The sequence below is a fragment of the Littorina saxatilis genome, linkage group LG13, assembly GCF_037325665.1.
Source record: "Littorina saxatilis isolate snail1 linkage group LG13, US_GU_Lsax_2.0, whole genome shotgun sequence".
Lineage (NCBI taxonomy): Eukaryota > Metazoa > Mollusca > Gastropoda > Littorinimorpha > Littorinidae > Littorina > Littorina saxatilis.
Window position 1 is genome coordinate 32634084 of NC_090257.1, and position 22500 is coordinate 32656583.

Consider the following 22500-nt stretch of genomic DNA (forward strand, 5'->3'; position numbering starts at 1 on the left):
GTGGTGTATGTGTGTGTGTGTGTGTGTGTGTGTGTGTGTGTGTGTGTGTGTGTGTGTGTGTGTGTGTGTGTGTGTAGAGCGATTCAGAGTAAACTACTGGACCGATCTTTATAAACATTTTCATGAGAGTTCCTGGGTATGATTTCCCCAGACAGTTTTTTCATTTTTTCCATAAATGTCTTTGATGACGTCATATCCGGCATTTTGTAAAAGTTGAGGCGGCACTGTCACACCCTCATTTTTCAATAAAATTGATTGAAATTTTGGCCAAGCAATCTTCGACAAAGGCCGGACTTTGGTATTGCATTTCAGCTTGGAGGCTTAAAATTTAAATGATGACTTTGGTCATTAAAAATCTGAAAATTGTAATTAAAATTATTGTTTTAGAAAACGATCCACATTTACGTTTATCGTATTCTTCATCATTTTCTGATTCCAAAAACATATAATTATGTTATATTCGGATTAAAAACAAGCTCTAAAAATTAAAAATATAAAAATTATGAGCAAAATTACATTTCCGAAATCGATTTAAAAACAATTTCATCTTATTCCTTGTTGGTTCCTGATTCCAAAAACATATAGATATGATATGTTTGGATTAAAAACACGTTCAGAGAGTTAAAAAGAATAGAGATATAGAAAAGCGGGCTATTCTCCTCAGCGCAACCGCTCCCGCGCTTTTCTGTATTGTTAATTTCACTGCCTTTGCCAAGAGCGGTGGACAGACGATGCTACGAGTGTACGGTCTTGCGGAAAAAATGCAATGCGTTCAGTTTCATTCTGTGAGTTCGACTGAGCTTGACTAAATGTTGTATTTTCGCCTTACGCGACTTGTTTCAAACTTTCAAAACTTCGAATTGTACTGATCTTGTCTTGATGAAAAAAGAATTCTTTTTTTATTTAAGAATGTTTGTGTAACAAGCTGTCAATTTATTATTTAGATTTTAAAAGTTAGGTCTAGCGCCATAACGCACCACAGTCCGATTGTCTCTGAGCAATCGGCGCAAAATTAATTCTCTAAAAATTGCTCGCTCTTTACGTAGGGCACCTAGGATGTTCCCGTCAGTTTGGTGAGCGTTCAAATGGAAGGGTGTTTGTACTGGGTGTAAAAGCCTGACAGTATCTGTGATGGTTTACGGGAGGCTTACTGTGCCTTTAAAAGTAACGTTTTAGACAAAGGCAGCACATCTACGGTTGGTTGGTTGTTTATTGTTTTTTAACGTCACGGTCCTTACAACCGATATGGCTATCCGCGACCGATGCGATTTTGTTTCCTTTTTCAGAACACCCCTGCGAACGTTCCATAGTCTTCTTCTTCTGCGTTCGTGGGATGAAACTCCCACGTACACTCGTGTTTTTTGCACGAGTGGAACTTTACGTGTATGACCGTTTTTTACCCCGGCATTTAGGCAGCCATACGCCGCTTTCGGAGGAAGCATATGCATGCTGGGTATTTTCGTGTTTCTATAACCCACCGAACTCTGACATGGATTACAGGATCTTTTTCGTGCGCATTTGGTCTTGTGCTTGCGTGTACACACGGGGGTGTTCGCGGACACCGAGGAGAGTCTGCACACAAAGTTGACTCTGATAAATAAATCTCTCGCCGAACGTGGGGACGAACTCACGCTGACAGCGGCCAACTGGATACAAACCCAGCGCGCTACCGACTGAGCTAGGCCTACATCCCCGCCCTCGTTCCATAGTTATTACATTGTCTTAAAAGTGTTGTGACAGTGGCCAACGGATGTATTTACAATACAATTTTAATGCTTTCCATTTACCGTCTTCAAATCAATTATTCTTCTGGGTTTATTGGCTGCGACTCTTACGTATACTCGTGGTGCTTTGTTCGCTTCTTATTGTTGTTGCTGTTGTTTTTGTTTAATGCTGTTTTGTGCAGGAATGGACTTTAATGTGAATTCTCCCTACCCTCCCCCTCGTTTTGTTTTTGGTGGGGAAGCATTGCATTCCTCCTTTTTGTTCTAAATTCCTGTTTTTGGTTTACTTTGGTTCTTTTTTCTACTCTTTGTCTCTCTCTGTCTCTCTATCTGTGTGTGTGTGGTGTGTGTGTGTGTGTGTGTGTGTGTGTGTGTGTGTGTGTGTGTGTGTGTGTGTGTGTCTCTCTCTCTCTCTCTCTCTCGCTTGCTTTCTTTCTTTCTTTTCGTGCGGAATGTTCATCGGAGCGGAAAGAGTGCAAGATCTCCAGGCTAATCTAGTTTTTCATCAGGTCAGTAATACGCTTTTCTCAGTTTGCTATTTGTGGATCCTCAAAGCTTCAAGAAACGCACTCGCTACATTGGATCTAATAAACTCTAAGAAACGCACACCAGCATTGCACTGATTCACCAAATGGCTGCGTTACATGCTTTTTGCCAGATGACTTTCTACAGCTTCTGTCTTTCTGCAGTCTTCAGTTCTTGTTTGCAAATATGACACCCTCCGGGCTTCACGGCATGGTAATGCATAATGGCGTAGGTGCTGATCAGTGTGTGTGTTTGTCTGTGCGTGTTTGCGTCTCTATCCCGGCCTCTCTGACTTTTTCTCTGTCCCTCTCTCTGTCCCTCTGTCCCTCTGTCTGTCTGTCTGTCTGTCTGTCTGTCTGTCTGTCTGTCTCTCTCTCTCTCTCTCTCTCTCTCTCTCTCGCCCTCTCTAACTCTCTCGATCGCGCCCCTTCCCCCATATTTAACACTCGCTCTATCGCGTGTGTGCATGTCCATGTTAGCGTCTTCCTTGCAATGAGCGTGTGCACGTTCATATCTGACAATTAAGAATTCTCCTGGTGTATTTGTACAGTCTTTATGTACGGTCTGTACCGGTGATTGGAATGACATACTGATGAAGCCCAAACAATGTCAACCTGTCACTGAACATGAGGCCCGTCATATGAGGTAGGTGGCCCCCGTCCCTAGCTCTAATCTTCAGATGGGCCAGTCTGCTTTTTATATTTAGTCAAGTTTTGACTAAATATTTTAACATCGAGGGGGAATCGAAACGAGGGTCGTGGTGTATGTGCGTGCGTGTGTGTGTGTGTGTGTGCGTGTGTGTGTGTGTGTGTGTAGAGCGATTCAGACTAAACTACTGGACCGATCTTTATGAAATTTGACATGAGAGTTCCTGGGTATGAAATCCCCGAACGTTTTTTTCATTTTTTTGATAAATGTCTTTGATGACGTCATATCCGGCTTTTCGTGAAAGTTGAGGCGGCACTGTCACGCCCTCATTTTTCAACCAAATTGGTTAAAATTTTGGTCAAGTACTCTTCGACGAAGCCCGGGGTTCGGTATTGCATTTCAGCTTGGTGGCTTAAAAATGAATTAATGACTTTGGTCATTAAAAATCTGAAAATTGTAAAAAAAAATAAAAATTTATCAAACGATCCAAATTTACGTTTATCTTATTCTCCATCATTTGCTGATTCCAAAAACATATAAATATGTTATATTCGGATTAAAAACAAGCTCTGAAAATTAAATATATAAAAATTATTATCAAATTTTTTTTTTCGAAATCAATTTAAAAACACTTTCATCTTATTCCTTGTCGGTTCCTGATTCCAAAAATATATAGATATGATATGTTTGGATTAAAAACACGCTCAGAAAGTTAAAACGAAGAGAGGTACAGAAAAGCGTGCTATGCAGCATAGCGTAACCACTACCCCGCTCTTCTTGTCAATTTCACTGCCTATGCCGTGAGCGGTGGACCACGAGTATACGGTCTTGCTGCGTTGCATTGCGTTCAGTTTCATTCTGTGAGTTCGACAGCTACTTGACTAAATATTGTATTTTCGCCTTACGCGACTTGTTATATTTAGTCAAGTTTTGACTAAATATTTTAACATCGAGGGGGAATCGAAACGAGGGTCGTGGTGTATGTGCGTGTGTGTGTGTGTGCGTGTGTGCGTGTGTGTGTGTGTGTAGAGCGATTCAGACTAAACTACTGGACCGATCTTTATGAAATTTGACATGAGAGTTCCTGGGTATGAAATCCCCATATGTTTTTTTCATTTTTTTGATAAATGTCTTTGATGACGTCATATCCGGCTTTTCGTGAAAGTTGAGGCGGCACTGTCACGCCCTCATTTTTCAACCAAATTGGTTGAAATTTTGGTCAAGTAATCTTCGACGAAGCCCGGGGTTCGGTATTGCATTTCAGCTTGGTGGCTTAAAAATTAATTAATGACTTTGGTCATTAAAAATCGGAAAATTGTAAAAAAAAAATAAAAATTTATAAAACGATCCAAATTTACGTTTATCTTATTTTCCATCATTTGCTGATTCCAAAAACATATAAATATGTTATATTTGGATTAAAAACAAGCTCTGAAAATTAAATATATAAAAATTATTATCAAAATTAAATTGTCCAAATCAATTTAAAAACACTTTCATCTTATTCCTTGTCGGTTCCTGATTCCAAAAACATATAGATATGATATGTTTGGATTAAAAACACGCTCAGAAAGTTAAAACAAAGAGAGGTACAGAAAAGCGTGCTATCCTTCTTAGCGCAACTACTACCCCGCTCTTCTTGTCAATTTCACTGCCTTTGCCATGAGCGGTGGACTGACGATGCTACGAGCATACGGTCTTGCTGAAAAATGGCAGCTACTTGACTAAATATTGTATTTTCGCCTTACGCGACTTGTTTCTGTTTTCTTCAGCGAGATAGATAATTCTGTCATATGTCTTCTCATTGTTTAAATCAAATGGAACTTCTTTTTATATTTAGTCAAGTTTTGAAACGTCAAGGTCACCATGTGGAATAAGCTTCCGGGTGCAAAAACGGAAAACGAGGTGGTGGTGGGAGGGGGTGGCAGACTTTAATCATCATTGGCATTACTGTTTTGCAAGTCAAGCAAGCGAGAGAGTCGTGGGGGGTGATGGAGGATATTGATGGTGTTTGCTTATTCTGTTTATGTCAGGCTAGCTGTCTTTGCCGTTTACTTGTTCTCGTTTATGTTGTTTACTTCTTATTCTTTTCTGTTTTGTAAAGACCTGTCCGATTATTTTTTGGCCATTGCATGCATATCTGCCATAGTGGAGACCTTGCTTATACGTCCTTGTGTTGTTTACCTGCTTGTTTTGACACTATTGTTTCAGTCCATGTCATTATGGATGTGTGTCACCTCTCTCTCTCTACCGGCACGGTTGGCCTAGTGGTAAGGCGTCCGCCCCGTGATCGGGAGGTCGTGGGTTCGAACCCCGGCCGGGTCATACCTAAGACTTTAAAATTGGCAATCTAGTGGCTGCTCCGCCTGGCGTCTGGCATTATGGGGTTAGTGCTAGGACTGGTTGGTCCGGTGTCAAAATAATGTGACTGGGTGAGACATGAAGCCTGTGCTGCGACTTCTGTCTTGTGTGTGGCGCACGTTATATGTCAAAGCAGCACCGCCCTGATATGGCCCTTCGTGGTCGGCTGGGCGTTAAGCAAACAAAAAAAAAACCTCTCTCTCTCTCTCTCTCTGTCCCTCTCTCCCTCCCTCTCTATTCAAGGGACGTTTAAAACAAACTCCTCTCTCTTTCAAGACTATCTTTCTAATATCTCTCTCTCTCTCTCTCTCTCTCTCTCTCTCTCTCTCACACACACACACACACACACACACACACATTCCCACATTTACACATCGCATGCACGTGTGACCCGTGAAGAGACATAAAAGTCTCTTTTCCGAACAGAAAGAATTCATAATTATTCCTAATTCTAGTCAAATGCGAGAAATAGAACGTGTGCTCATTTTGGCTTCTCTAAAACCTTCTCTAAAACCTATGTGTAGTTGTAAAGGTCTTCGTATTTAAAATATCTGCTTGCAACGGTAGCAGGTTTCTCTGAGAGAAAAAAATCCAAGCGACATGGTTTTTTTTGTCAAGCTTATGTCACATCGCTTCCGTGTCTTTCCGTCAGCTTAACTTCCGGACAACGCCATTCAAGTCTGGATAAAAATGAATGTATCAAATTTAATTCTCTAGCTTGGCAGATAGACTCCTCAACCTCTCAATCTTAAGCTTTGTATGGAATGTTAGCATTGCGGTCATTTCCGCAATTGTTCCGGTAAAAATCGACAATACCAAAGCTTTAATCAGCAATCAGACATACCCAGTCATTGATATTTTGCAGGACAGATTTGTCCAGAATTAATATAATGCAGTGATGGCGCTAGGGTTTATTTTCTTAGGTAAATTTGCCGAAATGGCGATAACAGTTTTTAGGCAGTCCTTATTGTCACTTTTTCTCCAACCGTAAACAAGTTTGTCATTCTAACATTTGCTGCGATTTGCAATGCGTCTTCGCATTTCGACGCAAAACGACATCCCGGTGATGTTATCACTGTGCACGTAAACAACAGCTGTACCAGAGAGACTGGTTTTGAGGAGAGCCAAGTACTTGTACATAGAGATACCGGTGCAGCGGCCTGAAATTTCTCCTGGACCAGGTATTTCTATCGGTCACTCCGCATACGCACAGCTTTGCATCGTCTGTTTAGCCTCCATTCTCTTCATCTCACTTTATTTTCTGACAAACTCGAAAGAAGAGACAGTTCGCTTTTCCCGCTCACTTCCAACCAAACATGGCTTAACGAAGGGCAAACCTTTCCGACTTAATGTCATGGAAGAAAGTCGAGGGGGAGAAAGATACTAGTATGCGAAACATGAACATGATCTAAAAGCTCTCTTCCGTGTCTTCACATGCGCAGTGACAATGAGAAAGTTGATCCAGGGAGAAATTTCAGATCACTACATCGGCTTGAAAATCGGACAGCGCAATCACTAATTGCGGAGCTCTTCTGAGTCCAAGCAGCGTGGATTCCCACATCGTCGGGCTGTTGCTAACTCGAAGCAAGCCAAGCAGGCTAACATCTATGATGGACTGATATTTAAGCCAACTCCCTTCTCAAAGCAAGTTGACACAAAGCTTCAACGTTTTCGTCTTGAATTACAAAATGCAATGTAGAAAAAAGGGTTTGAAGTCACCAACGTCGGATCGAAGCGCTTCAAGCGAAGCGCGTACGGCTGAAAAGTGATAATTAAACATAGGGGTCATTTCAAAAGAAAATAATTCAACAAAAAGAATGCAACCGGGGTCTTGAATCTTGTGTTGTCCGCTTCAAAGCATTTTCTCGGCGCATATACAATATGGTTGGTTGGTTGTTGGGTTTTACATCCCTTCCGTCTTTCTTAAGCGTTTAAAATAGAAAGTGGAGCACATCACAAACTTCAACACTGTTAAACACAGCAACATTTTATGTAATTGTTTGCAACAAAAAGTAGGTTTGTAAGTTGAACAATGTGTATCATGGCGCTTGTTTTTGTAACCCAGCCCCCACCCACAAATAGAGGTTGAGGAGTCAAGTTTGACGTTGTCAGATGATGATTTTTGTGCTTGCGGAGTCAATGGGATTGTACCCATAATTCGGGGTGTTGCAGGTAGCTCTGTTTCCTCCTTGGGGATGAAGCTACCAGGGGAAGGGATTGTGTTGGAGGTGAGGGTAGAGGGGTAGCCCTCCCGGTGCTCCCCCTTGGACCTCCCTAGTCTAGGACCCTGGGTCTTCGCGAGGTGGCCATTGTGGCGTAATCCCTCCGGACTAGCATAACGTTTCCCTATCCCAAGACCGACCGTGCGTGGTCTATGACCACATCCTCTACGAGGTGACCCTATCAACTAGGCAGCGCAAGCCCCTAGGCGAAACACGGCGGATCTAGAGGAGAGAACCTCGATAAAAAATTTGAGCTGCCATGAAGACGGAGCATGTTGGCTGAGGACAGCGGGCAGACCTTCTGTGCCGACACCCATCTACAGGAGAAAACCAGGCATGCACGCATCAAACCCAACATGGCCATACAAAAAGAAAAAAAAAAAGTACCCATAATTCTACATTGCAGACCTCAGTTGATTCCTGAAATGTCCTTAGCCATATACCTGCTCTCTTGGTAGCCACGATGAACAAATATTTTTAGGAAGAAATTAGACACTTTAAAAAGAAACATGGGTTGGGTAAAACAAAACTTACCAGAGACATTCGCCACATTGGTTGCTCGATGTCAAAACCGTGACACTGCAGGGATAATGATAATAATAATAACTGGACATTTTTAAGTGCCTAATCTATTACAAAAGAACATTATTATACAGAATAGAACAATTAAATGTAAATCCTACATAAAACATTAACCGTACGGACAAAAATCACCACATGTACTGGGATACTAGGCTTTCCACCGGCAGGCAGTTTTGATATTCTGATGAAAATCCCTGACACCAGTACCGTTTGCCAGCGTTCAATATGTCACGATTTCACGGCAAGACAGAAGAGGGTAAGAATGGAATAACTGTAATTGTTGGTCCAATTTTTCGAAAAATACAACTGATTAGAATGGATGAAAATGTCACTATTGACACAACTGCATTCTTCAAGACTGGAAGAAAAGGGGAAAAATCAAAGCTTGGCAGCCAGATAAAGGAAGTCCCTTTAAATCGCTTGATAAAATCGTGACGCTTTCAATGTTGCCAGACCTTGTGCAAGATTGGAATGTAGCACTATAAAGAAGAACGATCGTTTCTCAAAATAAAGATGGTAATTATGTTATGCAAGAGGACCAGATCAAGTCGTGATTCTTCAGTTTATAATGCGATGGCGGATCTGTTCCTAAACATATACTCGTGAATACGTATCTGATAAAGAAAACTACTTTGTTGTTGAATGATTTCTTGCGGTGCTCACCGAATGCCAAGGTCTGTTCATACTTAATATCTATCCTTTCTTAGGCTCGAAATATTGCCGAGAGACCATAGATTCTTACATCAGATTTGCCAAAATGTAAAACCAGCACGAAACTACATTTTTGCTTGACGCTAGCATTTACATATTTATGAATGTGTTACCCCAACTATAATCGCACGCACCTCCCCCCCCCCCCCCCCCCACCCTCCACAAAAAGCTCAGAAACACGAATGATATGGTATAAAACAAGAAATTCCTCCGAGGTAGGAAAAACACCCCCGTCCTTACCATTCTCACTGCCACCAACTGAGAAGGTTATTTCCCTTTGACCATTAATATGTCCCTCTATAAGTCCTTGTAGAATCTTAATCCACCAATAACTCCCTAACCGTGTGTTTGACTGGTCCCAATTTTTGTAAGGACCGTCTCAGGAATGTATAGCACCTGTTCACCAAGTTTGGTGACGATCGGTCCGTTCATTCTTGAGATCTATATGCGAACACAAACACACAAACACACAAACAAACAAACAAACAAACAAACAAACACATCGACCGAATCCTATACACACCCCTATACCACACTTTTTCTGTTCGCGGTCTGTCAACGAGAACCAAAATTCAGACAAGTTATGAAGAAAATGTGACAGTATGTGACGGGAAAACTTTTGTAAGGCTCGGTGAGTGTCTCTTCCTGAAGCGGATTTTGCACACCTCTTAAGCATGCATTTCTTTGCAAACGAAAATGCTCACCAACTCACATCGTCGCGGAGACCGGTGCGACACGTCTCGGTCTTCGGATTCCGGCTAGCCAAGCTTTACAAGTCTCGGCGATGACTTATCCTTTGATGATCCAGTGCTGATCGGTCAGTTTCAGGTCGACTGTTTTACTAATTGTTTTGATATCGCTTCGAGCGACTTCTTCTCCTTCTTCTTCTTCTGCTTCTTTTTCTTAAAGATAAACTCATACTTTTTCCTCCGGTTTCCCATCATTTTAGTCTAGGTGTTCCTACCAACAGTCTGGCTGCATTCTGTGCTTAGCATACATTTTTTTGCAGATTTTTGTCTTCGTGGTGCATGCCTCACACAAAACGCTTATTATATAGCCAGCGTCGGATACTTCCAAATGCACTGCAGCACTAAACACGTTGCTGTTTTTATACAGTTTCTATAAATTCAAAATACAAGGAGAAAGAAAGGAAGGAAGGAAGGAAAGAAAGAGAAAGAAAAAACAACAAGTCGCGTAAGGCGAAAATACAATATTTAGTCAAGCTGTGGAACTCACAGAATGAAATTGAACGTAGTCCGCCGCTAGTGCAAAAGGCAGTGAAAGTGACGAGCCTGTTTGGTGCGGTAGCGGTTGCGCTGTGCTTTATAGCACGCTTTACTGTACCTCTCTTCGTTTTAACTTTCTGAGCGTGTTTTTAATCCAAATATATAATATCTATATGTTTTTGGAATCAGGAACCGACAAGGAATAAGATGAAAGTGTTTTTAAATTGATTTCGAAAATTTAATTTTGATCATAATTTTTAATTTATTTAATTTTCAGAGCTTGTTTTTAATCCAAATATAACATATTTATATGTTTTTGGAATCAGAAAATGATGAAAAATAAGATGAACGTAAATTTGGATCGTTTTATAAAAAATTTTTTTTTTTACAATTTTCAGATTTTTAATGACCAAAGTCATTGATTATTTTTTAAGCCACCAAGCTGAAATGCAATACCGAAGTCCAGCCTTCGTCAAAGATTGCTTGGCCAAAATTTCAATTACTTTGATTGAAAAATGAGGGTGTGTCAGTGCCGCCTCAACTTTTACAAAAAGCCGGATATGACGTCATCAAAGACATTTATCGAAAAAATGAAAAAAACATCCGGGGATATCATACCCAGGAACTCTCATGTCAAATTTCATAAAGATCGGTTCAGTAGTTTACTCTGAATCGCTCTACACACACACACACGCACACACACACACACACACACACACACACACACACACACACACACACACACACACACACACACACACACACACATACACCACGACCCTCGTCTCGATTCCCCCTCTATGTTAAAACATTTAGTCAAAACTTGACCAAATGTAAAAAGGAAAAAAAGAAAGGAAGAAAGAAAGAAAGAAAGAACGAACGAAAGAAAGAAAGAAAGAACGAACGAAAGAAAGAAAGAAAGAAAGAAAGAAAGAAAGGAACTTTGGATCATCGTATAAACTTGCTTTGACAAGGAATGTTGCTTTGTGCGAAAGACTTTTATCTAAATACCATATACATACTTACTAAGGTATTCTGTCAATAAATAACGGCGATTATATCAAGATATATACATGCCTCGAACAAAAACGCTCATTATAATTATATCCGTGGTCGGATACTTCAAAATTCAAAGCACTAAACACGCTGCTGTTTTTCTGCAATTATGTTTTAATTTAAAAAAATGATACTTTGTGCGACAGCGTTTTCACTAAACCTCATATATCATCCTTCTTTCGGGTATTCTGTCAATAGCTAAAGACAATGAATCTATCGGATGCTGTCAATTAATATCTTGATTTTGGCTGCGTCGAAGCTAGTCGCCAGTTAAACGGATAAAAGAAGGGAAAGGGAAATTAAAAGAAAAGAAATTGACAAGTATTCCTGGAGGATTTTCTCTAATCCTGTTTGCTGATCGTTCTTAAAATTTAAGAAGGATTTCTGCTCAGAAAAATAGAAACTAAGACGGCGAAATGAGCTTACGGCTCGATTTTATTGTGGCTGATTGGACTTATGCGGTGCCTTTTTAATTAACATGAACACGATCATCCAGTGATGAGAAAATGCTTCAGGCAGCCGTGATGACACCGAAGGCGTTGCAGGACTACGGTAATTGCGCTATGGCGTTTGGTAAACCGGGTTTAAAGACACTTTCCTTCCCCGTGAAAACTGACCCTTTCAAATCAAATCAAACCAAATCAAATCAAATCAAATCTTGGGGAACTGTGGAAGACCTGCGCCGAACCTGCGAGTTCATACAATCAGCAGGCCTAAGATTATAAGGGACACAACCGTCGAACGCTGAAGAAGAAGAAGAAGTAGAAGAAATCAAATCAAATCAAATCAAATTAACTTTATTGTCTCAATCTGAGAAATTACATTGGTGGCGCATTATTGTACATGGTTGTTTTGGTTGGTGATTCGTTACATCTGTAGTTCCTCTTTCTGATCTATTGTCTGTCTTCTTCTTCTTTGTCTACTTTGTTGGGGTCCTGATTTGGCCTATATGGTCCGCTGGACTCAAAAAGCAACAACTAACTAACTTCTACTTTGTTTGTTTGCCTGAAGAAGACCCTAGGGTTAAAACGTTGCTGTTATTCGTTCCGTAATCGTCGTTCACACGTGGGCACAGTATTGTTTGGGTTTTTTAATTTTCATTATTGTACATGCTTTACGAACATCCGTCCACTTGAACACATACCAAAAATCAGCATCCTCACTGCTCCCCGTGCAGCGAGAGTATTTCCTGATGAATTAATTTATAACAAGTCACTAGTGTCCGTTAAGAAACTAATTCATGAAAGAAATGTTGGTATGTGTGACCCTCCACCATGGAATGAGTCGCATGTCACCTTTGCATGATTTTCATATTTTCACATTTTCCTAAAGGGTTTTTAATGCTCTATCTAATGTTGAAAACCGTTTTAGAAAAGAGCGAAAACGTTTTGAGTTATAAGCCTGTGACTAAGGTGACCCTCACACTGTTACCAGACACCCCCCAGACTTATATTAGCCTAGCGCAGAGCCGCGCGAGGTGACACGCGACTCATTCCGTGGTGGAGGGTCATACTATAGGTCCAAGCGGAGGACTGTTCTTATCCCACGTTAAAGCCTGGCCACATCTTACATGGTGAGTCGTCTTCTTCTTCTTCTTCCACGTTAAAGCCTGGCCACATCTTACATGGTGAGTCGTCTTCTTCTTCTTCGTCTTCGTCTTCTTCTTCTTCTTCTGTGTTCCAGAACTTTTCTGGTTACTTGAGCTTGTTTGCCCATTTTGGGTTCCCCACACTATACTCTGAGAGCATAGTCAGCTCACTCCGCTTTCGTTGAGTAGGCATGCTGGGTATTTTCGTGTTTCCATAACCCACCGAACTCCGACATGGATTACAGAATCTTTTACGTGCGCACTTGGTTTTGTGATTTCGTGTACACACGAAGGGGGTTAAGTCACTAAGCAGGTCTGCGCATAAGTTGACCTGGGAGATCGGAAAAATCTCCACTCTTAACCCACCAGGCGGCAGCTGACAAAAAGTTTTAAGAATGCGGGAAAAAGAAGATGAAGAAACAGAAGAAGCTTAAAGCCGCAAATCTCGTGTTAAGTTATATATTTATCTGAACAAACAAGCGAACAAGCAAGGAAGCAAACATACAGACCCACCAAAAATCACTGTTCAATGTGGTGTGTTTTTTGTTATCAAAAGTAAATTCAGAATCAACCAAAAGCATAAGCCTGTCTTCTCACAGTGCAAAATAGAGAAAGAACAAAAAGAACAATTAAGACAAGAACAGACAGAAAAAAGAAACAGTTTAACAGAAAAAGAATCAGTATTTGTGAGAACTTCGTTGGTGCAAAAGCAAAATTCGATATTTAAGTTAAGAATGGATACCTCAACAACAAAAACACAACATAATTGTTATATTTATTATGAATAAAAAAGCAAAAACTGGTTGAAAATTGAGAGAGAAAAAAATCACTCACCTTATTTACAGTATCGTTGACTTGAGCCGTTTTAAGTCAAGTCAGTCTGAAAATCTGTTCTCGTCTTTTTGCCTTCTCTTTTCTTCCCTTTCAAGGAATTAATGTTCGCACTGCTTCCGTTTGGAAATGTGTTGAATTTTCAAAGGAGAGTCCCGTTTAACTCTTTATGTTCTTCAAAAGCTTGGCCTTCTGTCCTGCCACTAACTTCAATTTTGTGAGAAACTCTTCTCAATTCCCAAACCCCGAACTCGCAGTCTCTGGCAACACGCGCGGCGTTAGCTGGCCAACTGAGCAGACGACACTTCCAATACCTCGTTTCGATAGACCGCACGTGTTTTCTTATAACAGAGAGCGCCTTCCTCCTCCGGTCTGCGCGTGCGCGTTGGCAAGAGAGCCTGTGATAGATGCAATTGTTGGGTTAATGCGTTGTCAAGTGTCGGGACCAGTGGCGGCCGTGCCGACGTGTGCTCTAATTTGTGTTGCTTTTTTTTTTACTTTCTTGTTTCGTTTTCGAGATGGGGGCAGTGGTGAGGGCTTGAGGGACGGTGCGGGGAGGGGGGGGGGAGGGACTGAGCGTGCAACTATCGCTCTACGTATGGGATCAGGCAGTTTCCGGCCATATCGTTTTAATCATGTTACTGCTGCTGATAAGTTGCCATCAGAGACGGTTCGGGCCGACTACATGGACACTCTTAGTTCTGACCTTACTATTTGCATGAAACGGGAGTTGGAGACGAGGCGTGTGGGTGGAAATTAAGAACTGAGGTGGAATGGGGTGGAATGGAAAGAAATATGGGGGCGGGTTCGTGTGAGCGTGAGTGTCCATAATCAGACTAAAGCAAATGTTTTGTAAGTTGCTATTGGCACCGCCTCGCAGACTATCATGAGGGTATACAAACGCAATTAACAACCAATCAAAGTCCATTAGTCGCTTTGAAGGCACACACCTTCCCACGAACACAGTTCGGCTTACCATTTCTTCTTCTTCTGCGTGCGTGGGCTGAAACTCCCACGTACACTCGTGTTTTTGCACGAGTGGAGTTTTACGTGTTTGATGACCCTTTTTACCCCGCCATTTAGGCAGCCATACGCCGCTTTCGGAGGAAGCATGCTGGGTATTTTCGTTTTTCTATTACCCACCGAACTCTTACATAGATTACAGGATTTTTACCGTGCGCACGAAGGGGGATAAGGCACTAGCAGGTCTGCACATAAGTTGACCTGGGAGATCGGAAAAATCTCCACCTAACCCACCGGGCGTGGCCGGGATTCGAACCCACGACCACGAGGCCGGCGTCTTACCACCAAGCCATTGCGCCTGTTGGTTTAATATCTAAGATCTGGTCTTACTTTTACATGGGATAAGACCATCTGTCCACTTGGTCTCATACAAACAAATCAACAGCCTGGTGCAATCTGTGAATAGTGCGATTTTTCTTTATGAATATATTTTGTCAAATGAATTGATCAAAAAATAATTCCATCCACCACAACCACAGCCAGGGTGTAGAATTGTTTAATTGAACCTAGTGGAGAGATGGGCTTTTTCTATGCAAAAGCCTGGTTAACCCCGAGATGGTGTGCCAAATTGTTTTCACGAGAAGTTGTGTGACTCTTAACGGTACAATGTAGCATCCTTCTTGTGCAAGCTATCATAATTACAAACACAGATATTCTGTACAGCGTGATTACACACACACACACACACACACACACACACACATACACACACACACACACACACACACACACACACACACACACACACACACACACACACACACACACACACACATACACACGTGAGGGTAAAACAATTGTCATATGCTATATCAAAATAATTTTCATATGCTATATCAATTCTCGTGATTTTTTCATCACGAGTTATTGTTATGATTTCTTTGAACGTGAGGGCAAAGAATAAATATCATGCGCTATTATTTCAAGTCTTACTCCTGAATGATTGAGCTTCCAAACAGTTTGGTTCTATTCAAAAATGCTTCTATTGTAAGAACTAACATTATTTTTATAATTATATAGGATTTTTTTTCCTCGGAGCCTGCTGCTTCCACCTTCTCCTCCCCTCCTTCCACACGCACCCCCCCTCAAAACATTCATTTCCCAAGAAGGAACCAACACACACACACACACACACACACACACACACACACACACACACACACACACACACACACACACACACACACACACACACACACACACACACATACACGCACCCACGCACACACAGAGTCGAACACACACTCACACACACACACACACACACACACAGTCGAACACACTCTCATACACGCACACACGCGCACACACACACACACACACACACACACACACACACACACACACACAGAGTCGAACACACACACACACAGACAATTTTATTTTTATTGAAAGGACCAACACGACCGTAAAGATAGTGCAATGCAGACAAAAATCGAAGAAAAGGAATTTGGTAGAATACCTCTCGTGCAAAAAATGTACAAAACGTCATAACTGTTTCCAGAAGAGCGCGGAAAGCTGACTGAATTTTCTTCTCAATTTGAATTTAGATTGGGTTTTGGCAAAGAAAATCTTATTGTGAGAAGATTTTGTTGTTAAATTTTGAACTGATTGAACTGTGTGTTTGTCTGCCTCTCTCTCTCTCTCTCTCTCTCTCTCTCTCTCTCTCTCTCTCTCTCTCTCTCTCTCTCTCTCTCTCTCTCTCTCTCTCTCTCTCTCTCTCTCTCTCTCTCTCTCTCTCTCTCTCTCTCTCTCTCTCACAAGGACAGATTGTAAGAAAAGGCGTAGCCTTAAATCTTAATCCTTGTTAAATAAAGTTCAATTCAATTCAATTCTCTCTCTCTCTCTCTCTCTCTTTCTGTCTGTCTGTTTGTCTGACTGTCTGTTTGTCTGATGTCTGTCTGTCTGTCTGTCTGTCTCTCTTTGTTTCTCGCTGTCTGTATGTCTCTCTCACCCCCCCCCCCCACCACCACCACCACCACCCCATCACACCCACACAAACACACACTAACATACACACTTTACGAGTGTAACACACTAACGCACACATACAATAACACACTAGCACAGACTCGTATATGCACCTACACACACCCTCACGCACGCATATGCACTAACACGCACACACAAACACACACACACACACACACACACAAACACACACACCCACACACACACACACACACACACACACATACAATTTATAACATTTATTCCCCCCTCTGCTTCTTTACCTCTGTAAACTTGTGGAGCTAGTTATTTTTCGATAAACACCCAGCAACCAAACAAATAACGACCCAGCAACAGCCTGAATCCTCGATAGCGCAATGGGTTGAGAAGCTGTTCTGCGTCGGTACTACTTTTGCGACTGAAAAGTTCCGAACGCTCTAATGTACAAAGTATACATCTCTGGAGCAAACAATACAAACATACCGCATTTAAATTAACAACTACAGGCTTGAACACATGAATCTCCATATAAAATCCATGAGTTTGGTTGTTTTCTGAATCTAGATCTGCTGTGCACAAACGTTCATCGCAAGCAAATTCCCAAGGCAAGTAACTCTCATACTTTGTCTAGCGACAAGAGTAGTTCCCCTTTCAAATTTCTTTTCACTCAGTTTCTTCGACAACAGACTGGAATCCGACGGTCAGTTTTCAACAATATTTCATTTAATAAACAGATCACACGCAACCAAATGCACACATCTCATCAATTTAAACAACATAAAGCGGTTTCATACACTATTTTCCCCAGAAAACTGAACTTCATACAGTTTTTAACGTTGGAACACGGGTGCAAAAGTTCGTCTGCTAGTCCCATTTGACGAAAGAACATTGTCCTAAGCGATACCAAAACATATACAGAACACACAATATCTGCCTTTGCTGCCACAGCACAATAACAGCATATCTGTGTACTTGATTTTAGTCCAAAATAGGAAAACTGACAAGAAGTGTTAACAGAATGGAACGATTTGCACGGAACTATACAACCGCGCATTAATCGATCGCCTGCGCAGGTTGACTGGTTGAGTGAATAGGATTCGATCAAACTTTCGCAAAAAAACTCCTCTTTTCTTTGAATAACTGAAGAAAGGAGGAATAAAGAGGTTACACACCTCGTCTCAGTGATTATAAAAAATAATGGTCTCAGTTCGCGGTCATGAAAAAGATCGCTAAAGCTCGCATTTTTCATGATCCCCAAACTTCGACCATTATTTTTAATAATCACTGAGACTCGGCATGTAACCTCTACGTATCCACCAAATATTTTGTTGCGTGAAATGCAGGTCAAAGAGAACAACAGATATTGTATATGTGGCGCGGACATTGATTTAGTCGGACATGTTTTGTGTATTTTTACAAGTAAAATTGTTTTAAAAGAAGATAGACACATTTTTCCAATTAATATAACGTGATTTACAACATTTCTTTTCTGACAAGTACCAAGTTTTTCTTGAGACCCATGCAAAAATGATATCTTGCCTTTTCAACATTCCCCTTAACCAAATGTTTTCCTATATTCAAGGTTCTAAGTATTTGTGTACATCAGTGTTCATAAATTTTGAATTTCAATCAGTTTCGTTCTGTAATTTGCAAAGTATCTACGCCCTGTTTGCAATATCAAAACCACACAAAGGAGCGTATTCAAGTACAGCACAATGAGTCCATATATAACATCGCTCGTGTCCGATTCGTATTACTATACTACTGTACTGAATCAGGTAGACCAAACTACATTATTCATTATCCACGTGTTATAGCACGTGTTTTGTTTTTTAATGTTATGTGTGTGTGTGTGTGTGTGTGTGTGTGTGTGTGTGTGTGTGTGTGTGTGTGTGTGTGTGTGTGTGTGTGTGTGTGTGTGTGTGTGTGTGTGTGAGTTTCACCCAAAAAACATGTGTCATAAGAAAGTTTAACTTTATGTCCTTAGAATCAAAAAGATATTAGCATGTATACATTTGCAATGTCGTCCTTTTCTCCGTTCATGGGCTGCAACTCCCATGTACACTGTTTAAGTGGGTTTTTTTTCTCTGCAAGAGCTGGTTTTATACTTGCATGGCCGTTTTTCCAAGCCATTTATCAGGCATAATCCGTTGCGTGTAAGGCACTAGCGTGTCCGCTTATAAGCTGATCTGGGTGATGGGACAAATCTCCACTCTTAACCCACCAGACGGCGGGATTCGAACCCCGCACCTTCCACGTGGATGGCCGACATATTAACCACTGGGCTATAGCATCCGTCGAAAGTACGTAGTAATGATAGACATTTGAACCCCTTTTAGATTGATTTTGCAAATGAAGATGTATAAAAAAAAATATATATATATATCCCATGACCTCCCTTCTTTGTCTCTGTTACTTCAGTATGGGTATATATGTTGTATTTGTATAGCTCAATAAATACATCATGGACTCCAAAAAATATATGATAGTGCAGATTCTGATTTGGGCAAAGAACTACTTTCCTCCCGACCTTTGACCTTGCGCCAAACAAATTTAGATTGTAATACACTCTTAATTGCTTTGCTGCTAAAGAGTTCTATCCGCAGTTTTATTAACCCGTGCATAACACTAGTTTGAACAGTCGAACACTATCACAATGCCCATGGCTACAAACCAAAACAAAAAACGAGTACCCTCCCTTGCATCGAAGCAGACGACTGTTAGTGAGAGTCTGTCACACAGGTCTGTCAGCAGTGTCGGTGTGGGAACTGACAGAAGCTAGGGAGCACAGATAATAGAAGCCCTGTCACATAGACTAATCACACAATCAATACACATTTGGCTCATGTTTTAAATGACAGTTTCGAGTTTGTTAGTCAAATTCAAAGCAACAACACTGGTCTGGTGTCATGCGTAGCGGGCCCGATATGCGTCCTTACTGCATGGTTTGGGGTGGCTTCGCTTCGTATCAAACATCGGCTGTTTCACGTATTTTGCGAGCAAGTCTACTCTTTTGCCTGGCTCTGCAGTAAGTCCACATTGGCGATGAAGGTATCCAAGAACTTAACATGTGTGCATGTTTCCGTAATCCAGTCATATTCCTTCAAAATGCAATCAATCGGCGGTGACAGACTTGGTGTCAGCAATTCGCGACTTCACCAACTGGGTCCCGTTTTCCTCACACCCATACCAGTTTTGGTTCATCCATGCAAACACACTCGCAAAACAGTTTATCACGTAGATACATTTCAAATAGGGAGCAAATGGTTAAATCTAAACCTACATATTTGTTTCCTAAAATTTTCTTCTCTGTCAATAAGCCTGATTGTATAATAATACGTTCGAGAAAAACAACGTGGAATCGATTCTGAATCGAGTAAGCCAAGTGGGTGCCAACCCGGTTTCGCCCGTTCTGCCGACCTGAAACGCAAAACAAAAGAATTGTGCGCTTCAACTAAATTAATTTCTATACGACTTCATTACTTTCTTGCAACTTATGAACCTTTACTTAAAGCTTTTAAATGGTCTGAAAGTAGTGTTACCGCGTACTTATCGATGCACTCATTCGGGTGTTTTTTTCCAGCGACGGTCACTTAGTTTAAGGTTGCAAAAGGGCCAAGTCTCTCTGGCACAACTGTTTCACTCTCCACAGATCGCAACAGTGCCGCTAGTAGTCTACACTTTGTGTTTGATGGTAGAATGGGATATACAGATTACAACACTCGTGGTTTTTTATATGGCTTGTATTTCAGTCAAGACCCAGCGGGAATATCAATCGAGAGCCACTCGCCAGATGCTCGTGTCTCCCGATGATATTCATCCGCTGGGTCTTGACTGAAATACAAGCCATATAAATTAAAAAACCACTCGTGTTGTAACCTATACATATACTTAAAAAATGGTTAAGAATATCTAAACATGTGAAACATTTAAGGACACCGGTCGTCATTTGCAAATACTGTACATGTATATGCATTATTTTATCTGACCTTCAGATAACCTGCACAATTGTACAATACAGATTTAACATCCACATCGACCGACGAGAACCTTTCGTCAAACCCTTTATCTACACTACTCACAAAAAGTTAAGGATCACTATGAGAAAACAGGTGTTCAATAAAATCAGTTCGCACCTGTTATTTATTTCTCAGTCAAACCAAATTATTATGAATTCTTATTAGTGGGAAAATTGCACGGGATTCTCTACTACTGAGCTTGGTAGCAAAAGAAAAAGCGGAAACTTGCGAAAAAGGACCTTGTTTTGGACCGTTCAGCCCGAACACATTGCACAAGCCACAAGGAAAAACCATTATGCACGTGCAAGCACTGCTGTTTATGTGTGAGATGCTGTCACTTGCTTAGCTTTTTGAGAAGACATACCACCAGTATTAGGCATTCTCTGACAATGGCTCCACGACGAAAATTGAACGAGTTTGAGAGCTGTTGCATGGTTCCAAGATGGTGTCCCCAAGCGAGAAGTGGCCAGGCGACTTCACGTGTCCATCTCGGTCATAGTCAGACTGATTCAACGTTTCACAGCCACTGGGAGGGTCCAGGAAAGACGCAGACCTGGGCGACCAAAGAAGACAACTCCACGTGAAGATCGTCTCATTGAACGACTAGCCTTGCAAACAAGAACAGCCTCTTCCAGCATTATTCGAAGGCAGCTGAGGGTGGCTACTAACACCAACATCAGCCAGCAGACCATACGGAATCGCCTTCATGGGTTTAACCTCCGTTCTCGTCGCCCAGCTGTACGGCCACGCTTAACTCCAGCCCATAGGGCAGCACGCCACGCCTTCTGCAGACGTCACGTGAGGTGGACACGTCAGCAATGGTCCCAGGTCCTGTTCAGTGATGAATCACGCTTCACCTTGAACCACAACGACGACCGACTGAGGGTCTGGAGGCGCCAAGGGGAACGGTACATTGACGCCACTGTCCAAGAAAAGGTGGCCTTTGGTGGAGGTTCTGTAATGGTCTGGGGGGCCTTCAGCCTTCACCACAGAACACCCTTGTTTCATGTACAGGGTAACCTGACTGGCCTCCGATACCGGGATGAGATCCTTCGACCGCTGGCTGTGCCTACACTGCAGCAGATGGGACCGCAGGCTGTCTACCAGGATGACAACGCTCGCCCCACAGGGCAAGGGTGGTCAACGACTTCCTGCAGCAGTCTGGAGTCAACAGAATGGAGTGGCCAGCATGCAGTCCCGATCTCAACCCGATTGAGAACCTCTGGGATGAGTTGGATCGAAAAGTGAGGAGCAACCACCCCCCTCCCAGGGATGTCCAGCACCTCTACCAGATGCTGCAGGCTGAGTGGCAGGCGCTTCCACAGAGGATCTTCACCACCCTGGTCAACTCTATGAGGACTCGCTGCGTCGAGTGCCAGAACAGCCAGGGCGGTTACACGCATTACTGAACTTTTGGGAGCATCTGAATGCCATGTCTTGTGATTTCAAAGACTTTGTGAAATTAAATTTCGATACGTACACACTTTGATAAAATGTACAGACCAAACGATTGCTCGAAATTGAAGGAAATGTTGTATCGTTATCACTAAAGCATTGAATTAAACGTTTTCCAAATACCAACGCATTGGCTTTCTTATTTGGAAAGTTATGAATTTGTGTGCAAGTGATCCCTAACTTTTTGTGAGTAGCTTATCTCGCTGTCTCTGTTTCTGTATCTGCTCTGTCTCTCTCCCCCCCCCTCTCTCTCTCTCTCTCTCTCTCTCTCTCTCTCTCTCTCTCTCTCTCTCTCTCTCTCTCTCTCTATCTCACACACACACACAAACACACACACACACACACACACACACACACCTCTTTGTGAGAGGCGCGAGCTCTCCTTTGACAATCATCCATGCCATTTAGCGCGGAAAACATGTGTCTCCCTTCTCACAGAGACATTATTCAATAATCACAATCATTTGCACGTGCGAATGGTTCCACACAAACATTCTGCCCAGAGGGTCACTGTCAAATGTACACTGTCTGGCTGAACTCTCTTGACCCATCCCTGAATTCTACGTGCACTGTATTTGT

At 41.8% G+C, this 22500-nt stretch overlaps 2 protein-coding genes across 2 annotated transcripts in view; one reads left to right on the forward strand and one right to left on the reverse strand.

Annotated features, from left to right (window-relative positions):
* LOC138945533 (uncharacterized) overlaps window positions 1-13816 on the reverse strand; it is a 60820-nt gene extending 47004 nt beyond the window's left edge. The window contains exon 1 of the mRNA XM_070316971.1: window positions 13478-13816. The gene's annotated coding sequence lies outside the window, so the exon portion shown is untranslated. The remainder of the gene's footprint in view (window positions 1-13477) is intronic.
* The window catches only part of LOC138945529 (uncharacterized), a 354832-nt gene that overhangs the window by 113307 nt on the left and 219025 nt on the right, over window positions 1-22500 (forward strand). The window lies entirely within an intron of this gene.